The sequence below is a fragment of the Perna viridis genome, chromosome 11 (genome assembly GCF_037379345.1).
Source record: "Perna viridis isolate PV_CMFRI_1.1 ecotype Kerala chromosome 11, ASM3737934v1, whole genome shotgun sequence".
NCBI lineage: Eukaryota > Metazoa > Mollusca > Bivalvia > Mytilida > Mytilidae > Perna > Perna viridis.
The window spans coordinates 37620524-37635564 of record NC_142455.1 but is presented as its reverse complement, the minus strand read 5'-3'; positions in this window follow the sequence as shown (position 1 = coordinate 37635564).

Below are 15041 nucleotides of genomic sequence, written 5' to 3'. Positions count from 1 at the left end.
ACTAATGCCACCGACCCTGTGGTTAAGCATAACAACAGCAAGTCAAATTATAACATAATATATGCAAAAACAAAACGCCTGTAGCTTTTTGGGGGTGGAGGGGGGTGACGAAAATAGGACCAGATCGGTGGCATTCAGTTCCGTAGAAAATAGGGCAAAAGGTTAATGAATTTAGGAGGTGAATACGACTCGCACATGTTCCAAGAATTTAAAGGTTCTTGCAGAAGTGATTTTTCCTCATAAACAAAAGTATATCGTTTTGTGTTTTACTAATACAATATTGTTTACAAGAGTATCCGTTTTTATATAAAGAGGATCAACAGACGCCTTCTTGCTATTGCCCTATTTCATGTAGTTCTTCATTTAAATGTTCTTTTCTTTCAAGACTTTTGAAAAACATGTTTGTTCGATTCTCTATCCACACATATTTATTCTATCAGTCCGATTGTATAAAAGACAGTTCGTTTTGATCAGCACTAGTAATTGATGTACGATTCAAATGTATAGATGATATTTCAGCACAGGTGAGTTACAACGGTGGTCAAAGAGTAATCAAGAGAACCAAGGTTATAGCGGTAATCAAAATAATGTGATCCAGGTACAAAGACCAGACATTGAAAACAGACATACACAACAAAGAACATAAAGTAACTTAAATCATACATACAAAGTAACAAAAGCAAATGAGCAACTCGGACTCCGATTAAAAACTTGCAGCATGGATCAGGTGCACCGGTAGAGTAAACCCACGGAACCTCCTTAGTATTTGGAGATTTTCCAATTTGCAAGTGTCACAAGTTTTTTTTTTTTTTTTTGGAAACGCTGTGATACTCGTTTCCATTTAATCAAACTGGCTTTGCCAACCTTTCCTAGATGACGTTGGAACTTTCAATTGGTGTCGACTTAGACGTCATGAATTTCTGTCAATAAGACTTTTATAATATTATAGAGAATTTGTGAGAAATCATGTTCCTTTTTACTAATTCAGTGGTCATTTCTTTATGTAAAAAAAGGGGGGGCTGGGATTTTATATTGAGTTAGAAATAATTTTTTGTGTAAGCGTGTAAATATTTTTTTCAACAGTAGCTGGAGTTCACTTTTTTTTATTTTGACAACTTACATTGTCATGTATTGGGGTAAATACTGAATGTTATTTGTTTCTGTCCATGGCTAAAAAAAAAAAAAAAAAAAAAAAAATCCCACATCTTGATTTTTAAAAGAAATAGTCTCAGGCATCCATATTACCCCCATCCCTCAACCCACTTCTTCAATATAAAGATGGTAATTACCTTATTTCTACATCTGAGCTATATGGTTTCAATCATACTTTTTACCATCATTAACGAATATTTGAGTTTGGAAGGAAATAGTAATCAAGGGAACAAAGATTCAACAGAAACACAATTTAAAATAAGAAAGTTAATACATCTCATGGTTAGTTAAAAGAAATATCATCCTGTCATTTCGACCTGACTGATGTCATGACTAAATCAAAGTGAGTACACTGTGTCAGATGTTCAAACGAATGAGGGAGATGTCCCAAACTGACAACATAACTGAGAGTGAAGCTCTTCAGTCTGAAAACTACTTTTTAGTTACAAATGATAAACATAGCACTGAAAATCCAACAGAAACTATAGCTCTCTGAATTATAAGTTTCTAAGCAAAATATGATGTCGGTCATTGGGCGTCAAGTGAGCCGATAGCCATTTTTTAAAGTTCCCAACAAGTAGATTACATGTATTTTTCATATGAAATAAAATTTGAACCATATCAAGAGTGGCGGATCCAAAGGGGATTTCTAGAGGAGCATTAGAAGAAAGGGGGTTCATGTCTAATACTAATATTTGTTCATTTTTGTCTTGAACAAAACCCCAAAATTATTTCTCTTGTTCCGGCCCCGTGCAGGTCCGGGTGTTAAAAGAATAGGCCTGCAGCAGCGCTAAGCTTGTCGTAGGAGGCGACTAAATAGTGCTCGGAAACCTAGCCGGAGGCTAGGCGCTTTCCCCACAGAGCAACTGGGAAGTGTGCCCCAGGTGGTGGAATGGGGTACCCTTAGCATGACACATGCTGGGGTTGTCAGGCTATAATACGGAAAACCTGACCGCAAACCATAGTGGTGCACCGTGTTAGGAAAGATGTCACGTTCCTCGCACGTTAACGAACCCTGTCTTACCCATCCCCTCTTTTTCTAGTGGCAATCAAAATTTGTCGACCATATAATTCTTGTGTCCCATCCTTTTCTTTATTCATTTCATGTTCATTTGATCATCCATTTTATGTTCATCGTCTGAATATAGCTGAAATATTGCTGCTCGGAAGATAAACCCCAACAAACAAACAAATAAAATCCTTCTTGTTCCGTCACTGATCAGGACATGAGAAATACCGTGACTGCTCTTAATAACGGTGGCTTGTCCATCAACATGTTTGCAGCCAGAACTTGATTTTATTTCACCTTTTTTTTTAATGAATTACATGGTGTCTCTTTTTATAATTGGTATCACATTGGGACATTGTTATCTGAGTTAATTGACTAAAGTGAATTCAATATTTTTGTAGGACAGACATTAAATTATTTATCTGTTAAAAGTACCACTCGTGTTAAGCCTGAATCAGGACTTCCTGAACAAGATGTGTATGACAACGGAGGTAATATTGATAACATTACAGATATCATTTATGTACAGAAATCTGAAACATTTCTTTTTCAGACTCTTCAAACCTGCAGTGTGGAAAGTGCTTAGAACTGATATAGAAGGTGAAAATTAGGTATACTTGTAGAGAATTAAGCACAACTATTGACATAATACAAGTCATTGTTATTATTTACAATGAGTTTGTATTATCAATCAGAAAATGTGACTATGAATAGACAAAACAAGGAAATACATGAAAAGGAACTAAAATGGTTACTAAGGAAAAGATCACAGTGCTCGTGTGATGGACTTAATATCCTTTATAATAGTACCAATGCGAATTTTATTTAATAACATTATTCTAGAGAATGATATACGAAATGATGATTTTCTGAACAGTTTGGTTCCATGACAGTGCTTGATTAAAAAGTATTTCTTGATCCACATTATCAGATACAATTCTCATACATAGAAACAAAATGATAAGACCACAAACATTGTTAAAAATTCATGAGTGATAAAATCAGACTTCCACGTGATGGAGATAAATTACTTTACAGCCGTTGAAAGCACTGAATTGACTTTAGAGTGGAAAACTGAACACACTTAATGCTTTACTGATAACAATGAACAACATTTGAGTAAAACGCGCTGAATGTGCACTGAATCACTAGATAACTCAGAACATATTTTTGTTTATTAAAATTAGTGTATATTCAGAGCATTTTTGCCGTTTCTTTAAAATTTTGGCTTACGCAGTGTTGCTCAAAAAAGTCATGTCCATTACAGACGGAAGGCGTAAGAAAACAATGACACGTTGAACACACCCGTTTGCATGGTGCTTATGGATACACCGTAACGCTCCGCGAGTTCACCATAATTTTTTCTATAGTGATTATTTCACACTTGTAGTAACATAACCTTGTTACAGCAGCCTAAATGTAAGAAGCTTCCTAAAAAATTGACAATCACTTAAGGTCGGAATATACCGGTTTTTTTTTAACATTTGTTTGCCGGATAACAAAAATGTAATGGTATGCTAGAGTGATTCCAAAATATCCGCAAGTCTATTCGAAAAGTTCTATGAAAAGTTCGACAGAATGATACATCAACTCGTGATTTGACAATATATTTATGTTAAAAGTTTCAACGATTCCCTGTATTTTGAAAAAAAAAATAAAAAATAAATAAACGGAAAATAACACACGATCATACTTAATTTTTCGCTTGGTCCTATTTTTGGACTCTGTCTCTGAGCTGAAGTATTTTCGCACCACTAAGCATCCGCCAAATTAAGTATCCGCAGAATTTATATTGCATTTTTTTCGGCTTAATATCATTGAATATTACACCCGCCATTTTTTTTCAGAAATAAAAGGGGAAAGGACAATGAAACGAGTAACCCAAGCTTCCAAATTTTAATTGTTGGTCAAATAAACATTAGTAATCATTATGGCACGCAAAATTAATCAAACCCTGTCATCTATTAGATAACACTGTTATCTATGGTTTTACGGTCCGTTATCTCTAGGTTGAAAGACCGTAACTCACAATATCACCTGTGATCGATAATTAAATTCCGCTGTTTATGGGTAAGCAATCCGTTACCCCACAAATAACGTTTGCTAACCCATAGATAACGGGGAATTAATTATCATTACTGTTTACTATTGATAAATAATTCTAGTTAATTCATTAAAAACACCGTTGTATACCAATTCCTTAAAGAAATTTTCGTTATCTATGGGTTAGCATGTGCTAACTATAGGATACCGAAGTAAAATCATAGATAACGGAATTAATTTATCGATAACACTTTGACGTGTTACTTACATTTGGGTAGGACTAAAAGTGCTATTAGTTTTATGTTCGCTGTACGTGTCCGTTGGCGAGGGTGTATATAATTTGTTAACACAAATATCGATCTTTCTATTATTTTTTTTGAAAGATTAAACCATTAAATTTACTGTTGGGAAGGAAGGAAGTTAGAAGTATAGCCAGTGTAAATGTAAAAAAAAAAAACATTTCGTGCTTTCCATGGCAATTAGCTACAAGCCAGTACCATTATCTTTGTTTTTATTGTTAATATTCCCTACCTGAGACAAAAAAGTCATGATTTTCCCCCAGCCAATTACAAAATTGCCCTTATTTCCATTGCCCCATGGCTATCTCCATTATGTAAAATGTTCATCAACTCAGATGTGATGCATTCATATTGATCAGGACTGTTATAAAAAAAAAGATGTACAGAAATGTTTTTCGACTACTTTAAAAGATTCTTGTCCTTTAGTATAAATTTAGGGGGTGCAACCCCTCCCCCCCCCCAGAGTCTAGCGTACGGCATAAATTTTGGACTGAGTCTGAGAAAGTTTTTTTGAATCTGATACTCTCATGCGAAAGTACTGTACTATGTGAGCGCTACAAAAAATGGCGGAATCCGGAAGAGGGGGTTGTACCCTTATTTAGTTAATTATGAGAGTAATAAATGGACTTGTTGGTCAACCCCCCTACCCCCACTCCCACCCCCCCCCCCCAAACCGGTCTATATATGTTGCCATTTAACCTGAAGTATCACAAACTTATGTAGTTTACTATTCATCATCTGTGTGGAAAAGACAGAGAAAAAAAACATATGAACTTCTTAAAAGTAATAAAAAAAACAAAGACCAGACATGGAAAACAGACATACCCAACAAAGAACATAAAGTAAATCAAATCATACCTACGAAGTAACAAATGCAAATGAGCAACTCGGACACCACTCAAAACTGGGAGCATGGACCAGGTGCATCGGTAGAGTAAGCGTCCTCTAATACCACTAGTGTCGTGGTAGAAATGTATGCATTCTTTTACAGATGTGAATATAGAAGTTAGATGTTTTGAAAGAGGTTTGATGGTACATTTTGGAGATTAAGCTATGTAGAGTTGTTTGTGTAGATTCCTTCGGTGTTAAGGAATACAAAGAGTGTGGTAGCAGCAGTATATATCTTATAACTGCTATAAATTTGCACGTCTACATTTAATAATAAACATTGGATGAAATACGTTTTGCAAACAAAGACAATGTTGTATTGGGCCGTATAAGCTGGTACGATAATATGTTTGTCCTGGTTAGTGGACAAAGTATTTTTTTTTCTACATTGGGCACATTGAAAACTAACGTTGACAGTCTTTGACCTATATTTCAAAACTAAAGACCTCACGGCCTGTATCCACTCCGAAAAAGGTTAAAAGGTTTTTTTTTTTCTCATTCTCTTAAATACAAGCACTTTGCAATACAAATTAATCACCTCTTAATAACAAGGTATAGAACACGGTAAACGTGAATAGAATTTGAATCACACAATTAGAACGATAACTTTGGACTTAAAAATCAAACCACTAGGCTAATATTAGTGCATGACTCAGTCGGCAAACGTTTTGAATACCAAATGATGACTTACGATTATGTGAGTGACTATTACAATTTCGAAGTTTGATTTACTAGTTGAATTGCTCTTTCTTTTTATTTGGAGGCTAAGTTCTTACTGCAAAAAGATACCATATTTTGGCGTGGTGTAACTTTCAACGATATTAAACCGAAAAAGTATGCCACAAATTTTGCGGATTCTTAATTTGGCATATACAAAGTGGTGCACTAAGTGCTTAAACTAAGAGTAAATATATGGCGAGTTTAAGCAGACCGCTAAAAAGCGCCAAGTTAATAACCTATCGAAAACTTCCCGCTTTATGGTAACAAGGAAATAAATATTTGCGGTTATATCGATATTTTCATTGACTCTAAAGAGATATATGAACAATTAAGCTTTTGCTTTAAATTCATCCTTACAGAAATAAAATAGCAATGGATGCTTTAGTGACATATATTGTATACAGTAAATTGGATGTAAATTTGTTCTTTTAAATGTGTTTTATATGATATTATTATACATATGCCACCGACATGACAACCGGGGTTGTACTTAAGTGCATTGGATACATTTCAATTCACCTCAATAATGAAAAATATTTCAGATTCAATTCACAATTCTAAACCAGATATTTAAAAAAAAACAAAATAAATTTAAAGGGACATGATATAATCAGACTTTGGACAAATGAATAAAAGAAACACACGATGACAACAACAAAGAAGAACTATCATATTTCAAATAATAAAGGGTGGAACATATCAGATAAAACTCAAAGTGTCAGTGTTCAGATCTACAGATACCACTTGAGGTAACGTTATAGGGGTGTTTTATGATCAAACAACGGATACACTCTGTGACAGGAGCATTAAGAGATTATATCGTTTTCCACATGATAAAACCTAGGTATATCTTTTGATCAATGTTCACTTTAACGGATTCTTATTGTCGTTTTAATCCTTTGATTTTTTTACCAAGCGGTCAAATTATGTCTCTCTCCCGGAGGTTAACAAAGCAATCTGAACCTTATTATAGCTTTTTGAGATGTTCAAGGATCTTCAATTACCTGAGTAAGAAATTATCAAAACAAAGAATTAAAATACTCTTGGTGACACAAGAAATTTGCTGTATTCACTGTAATTATCTGTTATCAGAGTATGTAAATGGTCACCATGTTATACCATCTCAAAATATTGAAGTAAAACTGTTATTGAAATCTTATAATAACCCTACTAAAAATTCATTTATATTCATTTATTTTGCTTTATCTTGTTTAATCCTGTCTGTTCAAACTGGGAGCATGGACCAGATGTACCGGTACGGAAAGGTGGTATAGCTGCTTAAACACATCAACTTTGTCGGAAACGTTTCAAATATCACATGAGGACGATTATGTGAGCGACAACAACAATTTGGAAGTTTGGATTACTCGTTGAAATGTCCTCTTCCTTTTATTTGGGGGCTAAGTTTCAGAAAGATACCATATTTTGGCAGGGTTAAAAATTTAACGATATTAAACCAAAGAAAGTAAGCCACATATTTTGCGGACACTTAATTTAGCAGAGGCAAAGAGATGCACTAAGAGTACATCGTTGAGAAAGCCCCCCGAACACTCAACCCTCCCCCGTTCATCTTTCAAGTACCCTTATGCCTTCCATTCACGAAATTTTTTTGTCGCAAAAAAAAAACTAAAGCAGTTTTGTAATTTGTGGCTACTTTTTTATATATCGCTGAGGTATGTATCATCATATAGCCCAATGTCTCAGCTTTACAACAATACCAAGAAAGCTGTGGTAACACTAAGAATTTTGCGGTAAAATGAAAAAAAAATACATCCCTACTCCACCGAAAAATAGCTTTAATCAACATATTTTCCAATGTCAAACCCCTAGAGTGTCAATGTTTCAGTAAAAAAAATGGCTTATTTGAAATTTTCTGTTTAGTATTATCGGAACTGATATTTCTGTTGTCTTTTGATGGATTTTGTCAATTTTCCTAGTCAAAATTCATAAAAAAAACGTAAAAAATTGGATTTTCGATTTTTTGGTCAAAAGTCATATCAATTCGACTCTACAAGTTATTGCTCTACAAAAACGTACACATGTACAATCTGGGAATTCCTGTTGCACTGCAGTAAAACAATTATATAAAGCACTGAAAACCGATAACAAGAGTAATCAAGGGAACTAAGGTTATATCGGTAATCAAAAGAATGTAATCCAGGGACAAAGACCAGACATGGAAAACAGACACACACAAAAAAGAACATAAAGTAACTAAAATCATACATACAAAGTAACAAAAGTAAATGAGCAACTAGGACTCCACTAAAAACTGGGAGCATGGACCAGGTGCTCCGGTAGGGTAAGCGTCCTCTGCTTTTCTATAAACACCCGCCGAGTTGCTCATAAAAAGTCATACATCATAACGATCCACGAGTTCATGATGACGACCATAAAACTTCTGTAGTGATGACTTCAATATTGCAACAACATAACTCTGTTCCTGAAGCCTATTTGTTAGACTTCTAGCGTGATACAAAAAAGTCTGCGTAGTTTCGGCAAGCTCTGGCATAACGTATGAGTTGTGACATGAACACTCCATACGCAGGAGCCGAAGGAATGTTGCCACAGACGAAAGGAAAGTTGACAATTCTGAATGAAAAGTCATCACGTTTGTCGTAAAGTTTGGTCAATAGTGTTCCTCTACCATCGATTTCTAAGTGTAGGTCAAGATATGAGGCTGACTTCACAGTGTCTGTAGTGTCCTTTATCTCAAGTTCTTTTGGGTAGATGCGATGTATCAAATGCCCCGAATTAGGATTGTTTAAAGATAATACGTCCTCTATATAGCGGAAACTGAGATTGAAGGATCTAGCCAAACGGTATTCTTTCTTTCTGATCAATTCAGCTATAAAATCAGCCTCATAGAGTGAAGAAATACGTCAGCAAATAAAGGAGCACAAATTTATTCCATTGGAATGCCGACGGTTTGTTGAAAAACACGTCCACCACACTGTTCAAATATGTTGTCGATTAAAAATTCCAGCATTTTGTAAACATCTTCCTCTGTATATTTCAAAGATGATTTGGAATTATTTCTTAGGAAGTATGAGGAATCTCTACCAAGAAGATATAAACAAAACATCATTTAACGAGAACAAATTGGTTTCCCCTTTTTATGTGATACAAATTTTCATATATCTCTCTATGTTGCTTCATTTAGGACTCAATAATATCCTTATCATAATTTCACGTTAGTAATTGAAGTGCCTTAGTTCTGTAATATTAATTGGTTCATTTTTTAAGATAAACATATATCTGATAAAATGCCGACAGTTTTTTTTAGATTTAAAAAAAAATCTAGAATAAAGTATCCTCGGTCAAGCTATTCTGTAATAAAAATACAATGCCGTTGATTCGTAGAAAAGAAACCACGAGATTGCATGAAGGGCGGGTAATTTCTTTTTACGAGTCAATAGCATTTCATTGTTTCTGTTACTTAAACTACTCTTTTTACGTTCCCGAATTAATCTGTCTTGACTTCCAATTAGGTCTTTTGTGTAACTGGGTTTTTCACTGAGGGTAAATATTGGATTTATATATTTTCCAAAGTATTGTTTTCGTTCTTTCTTTTAAAAACGTTTCAAGTGGAACTCTGACTCACAGCAGCTTTGATCGTATTAAAATATCAGCATGCGAATAGCTGATGATACGGAATTCCGAAGAGATGACCTCGCTCTATAGCCAGGTCGTCAATTTGACTTTTTCTCGACCTCCGATCGGTATTTTCGTCATAATGTTATTTGCCGATGAAAAATCTAAAATGTGTGTAGCAAATTGTTTCTTATTTAGAAAAAAAATATTCATACCTATTAGTCCATGGGCTGGGAGGGTCCACCGTGCAACCCCCCCCCCCCCACACACACACACACTCATTAACCTCTTGGTGATATTAGGTACATTTACACCCCCATTACCGAATCATATTGTCGCCAAAGAATACTCTCGTATTCTTTTTCAAGTATAAGTCTTTATTTGTACCCCATTTGGTCAGAAAGCCAAGATTTGTGTAATCCGTTGTTTAAATAGTATCTTAGCTTCATAATGAGCCCAAGTACTAAATTTTTGAACTTTTCCATGCCTAGTTAAATGGAAAATTGCCTCCCCTACCAATGAAATAATACTTCAGCATGACCTAAAATATTAATTTTTGACTTATAATCGATGTAAAAAAAAAAACAAATTGGGTACTGGTGTTTCGATTATCGATGTATATATCACACCTTCTTATTTCAGGTACGTATTTTGCAGTTTCAATGTGACAAGTTTTTTTCATAAAAAGGGGGAATTTCCGGAATTACATATTTTCGTCAATTTCACCTATAGTCGGCAATTTAAGAAAAATATCGTAGTTCAAACAAGCTTTCTATATTTAAAAAAACTGTTATATAGTGTCTTAGCTTTTTAATGAACCCAAGTAATGTTTGAACTTTTCCAAAACCAAATAGGTGACAATAATAAGTTTTATTAAAATTTTATATTTTCTTTCATTTTAACCTGTAAAGGACATTTTTTGTCAAGTACCTTACTTCAAACAAGCTTTTGTATATTCAATCACATTTATGTAGCATCTTACCATTCTATTGAATCAACGCAATGCACAATTGAACGTATTCTAGACCATTTGGGCGAATGGTACTCCCTACCCACTTAACTCTGCCCAAATGTGAAAGAAAATGAGCGTTTATTGCATACACGAGCTGTACACAGTGTCTATCTGGCATTTATTATTCAGATGTTTTTGTATCAACCATATTGACAAATATGCTTTTATTGTCCCGAAGACGACAAAATATTAAAAAAGAGAAATTTAAGAATAAAACAAAGTATCACGCATTTTAGAAAGAAATTTGTATGTTTTTGTTGTTTAAAATATTAAATTTTCAACATGATTTGATTTTGTGATTTTTAGCATCATTTTTACATATGAGGTTTTGAAGAATTAACTACAATGAATGATTGGCATACATGTAACCAGCACCATTTGAAAAGTGATCATGGACATTTTAGTGGGTATGGGTGCCATTATTGCGCCTCAATAACCTGGAATACGCCAATATATGCATTGCCTTGCTCAGAAAGCTTAGAGGCTAAAAACCATTAATTCCACTTCCCATAGGCTTTTATGCTAATTTCACAATATTCAATGGATTCTCTTGACTTTACCTTAACTTTAACCTGCAGAGAACTATATATCAGCATGATTCTACATATGTCAGCTCACAATCCTCAGAATGGCATGTGGGGTTAGCAGACTTGCAGTGCAGTACTGGTCACCGGAAGTGAAGTGTCTATAAATAGCATGGGAAATCCCAGTGTTTTCACAAGATAGGGGTATATTTAGAAATCATTATGGAGATTAGACTTCACATCACAAGAAGCAAAATGCACCTATAAAATGTACAGAAATGTTTTTCCTTTCAGAAACTGTATAAATGTTTCAAATGAGATGAGAACTTTTTTCACAGCACTATGAGGAACAGGGGTAATTTCTGCGTAGGGCTATTTTTGCGTACGTTCCAAATGCTCATTGGTTGAATTGGTGGTCTGTAACCTAGATGCTACATAGATTTGTTTGAATATGCAAAAGCTTTTTTGAAATAATGTACTTGAAAAAAATGGATATTACAAGTCATATGGAAGAGAATAGGAAATACCTGAAATGAGCAGGTGTGTTGAATATATCGATAATCAAAAAACTTGTTTTTTGTACATCGATTATATGCTAAAATTAACATTTGTGTTCATGTTGAGGTTTTTTTTTCACGGTTCGGGGTGGCAATTTTTCACCTATTTGGAATATGAAAAGTTCAAATATTTATTACTTGGGCTCATTAGAAAGCTGAAACACTATGTAATTGTATCCATATATACGAAACCTTGTTTTAAGTACCGTTTTCGGAAAAAAAAATTGCCAACTATAAGTGAAATGGGCGAAAATAAGAAATACCGGAAATTCCCCTTTTTATAATAAACTTATTATTGTCATATTGAAACTAAAAAAGAATAAGCGCTTGAAATCAGAGGGTATGTTGGATATAACGAGAGTTAAAATAGAAGTACCCAACATGTCTATTCTACACAGTTAATATGCCGAAAATTAACATTTTAGTTCATGTTGAGGTATTTTTTTCCATGGGTAGAGGTGGCAATTTGTCACCTAACTTGATTAGGAAAAGTATCTTTTCTCTGGGCTCATTTTGAAAAATCTAAGCGTCTTAATTTATTGAATATAGTACGTCAATTTCTTTATTATTAATAAAGGAAATGTGAGTTTTATGGTGTCGGTATTCTGTGAATGAGAATTATGTTTGATACTGAGACTAGTTTTCTAGGAATTGGGGTAACATTTTTCACATTTTTCGTTCTTGAAAAATAGTTTTCAATGTAAAAGGTTGAAAATTAAATCATCTATCGAACGATAGATAGCTTCCTATGTGTAAATGAGTGAATTGTGTCCTTTCCATATGAAAGTCTTATGGTACACGGTATTAATTCTGGTCGGTCGATTGTTCTATCATCAACAGGAATTCGAGAAGTTTTATGGAAAATGTATACACATAAATGTACAAGAAGTCGTAAAGTTCTTGCTTTCTTATTTTGACTTCAACAGTTGGATTTCAAACACCGGAAACGGGAGACAGAGAGTTAAGACGTTTTCTGAGCAGTTTTTTTTTTTAATTTACAATGAATAAAAAATATCATCGTTTCGCTAGAAAGAGTAATCATGGGAACCAAGGTTATAGCAGTAATCAAAATAATGTAATCCATGGACCAGACATGGAAAACAGAAATACACAATAAAGAACATAAAGTAACTAAAATCAAACACAAAGTACAAAAGCAAATGAGCAAATCGGACTCCACTAAAAACTGAGAGCATGGACTAGGTGCACCGGTAGGGTAAGCGTCCTCTGCTTTCCTAGGAATACCCGCCGATTTACTCATAAAAAGTCAAATCCGGGGTAGACAAAAGAGGAAAGGAAAACGGCCATAATTTTATCCTTTTCGAATAAGCCTTAGTTACTGCCTAAATTATTTTCTATTACTTGTTTTCCTATTCAAATGCAGTATGATCGTGTGCTATTGTTCGTTTATTTATATTTTGATATTGATTTTTTTTTCAAAATACAGGGAATCGTTGAAACTTTTGACATAAATATATTGTGATATCACGAGTTGATGTATCATTCTGTCGAACTTTTCATACGAACTTTTCGAATAAACTTCTGGATAATTTGCAATCACTCTAGCATACAGTTACATTTTTGTTATCAGGCAAACAAATGTTCAAGAATTCTGTATATTCCGACCTTAAGTGATTGTCAAATTTTGAAGAGGCGTCTTACATTTAGGGCTCTGTAAGAGGGTTATGTTTCTACAAGATTGAATAATCACTATAGCAAATTTATGGTTGTCATCGTGAACTCGAGGAGCGTTACGATGTATCCATAAGCACCATGCAAACTGATTTGTTCATCTTGTCATTGTTTTCCTTTCGTCTTTTGTCTGTAATGGGAATGACTTGCAACAACTGCCAACATTTTACAGAAACGGCAAAAATGCTCTGAATATATACTAATTTTATGAACACAAATATGTTCCGTGTTATCTAGTGATTCAGTGCAAATTCAGTGCGTTTTATTCAAATGTTGTTCACTGTTATCAGTAAAGCGTTTAGTATGTTCAGATTTCCACTTGAAAGTCAATACAGTGCGTTCAGTAGCTGTAAAGTAATTTTCAGTGATTGACAATTACGTGTGTTAAGTAGAAAAAATAGAGTTTGTTCAGTATGATACAGTTTACAGTTGAAAATGAAATGATTTATATGGCCAAGGTTTCCCCTATGGTGACCCCATGACTGAGATAGTTGGTCATTTTGTTGGTTGACCAATACGAACAGTTACAATTGATCTCCATCAAGATTTAATTACAGGTGAATTTTTAACATGTTTTGTGTTGCTTATCATTTTATTTCTATGTATGAAAATTGTATCTGACAATGTGACTCAAGGAACATATTTGAGCATACGTGTGGCTTCATTTTTGTGCCAGATTCTTCAAACTTTAATTGTCTTTGGATGACGCTGTTTGTAAACATATGTCAAATTACATGTACTATGTTGTAAAATTTGACGATAGATGCATGGGTTCGGTATACAGTGCCATTTTTTCATGATTTTATTTGTATTAGTGATGTTGTAGCACGAGAAATACGTTATGCCTGTTATGTAATAGTTGCTGTCGCTTCATGTGAAGAAGTTATATTTAGACTGCATGTGTGCGAAATATATCTCTTCCGGAAATATGCATTAGGAACTTGGTTTATCAAGTTGCAATTATAGGACATAACAACATACGTAGATTGGGAAATTTTGGTCGTTACTCCACTTATCATTCTAATTTAAGACTTTATCATACTGCATTCGATATTCACTTTGATTGCCAAGGAGGCCTTACTTGTTAATTCACAAGCGACTGTTCATTCAAATTGGTGACAACGATCTCTGGTTTAATCCAGTAAATGAGGTGGTCAACAGTTTCATTGCTTTTGCTTTTTCTAACTATTCACACTTCTGATTGGGTTTAACATAATAATTATTGGTGAACTTTTCCCTCGAGTTGATGGACCTCGTGTTGTAGTTTATTATAACCAGAGTATAATATAAGCCAGGATCGGATCCAGGATTCAAGCTTGTGGCGGGGGTGGGGGATGGAGGCGTTAATTGAATCAAATGCCGTGCAAAGCAAGACAAACAATATTAAAGGGTGAAACTTTTCTACAAATGTAGGAGGCGTACGCCCGACTCGCCAGTCCTTGGATCCGCGTCTGTAAACAAATATTTGCCTTAAAGCTATCATTGTTACCGAGAACCTAGACCTATAGAATGTGGTGTGATGATTTTAATTATTTATCTATGACCCTTGGG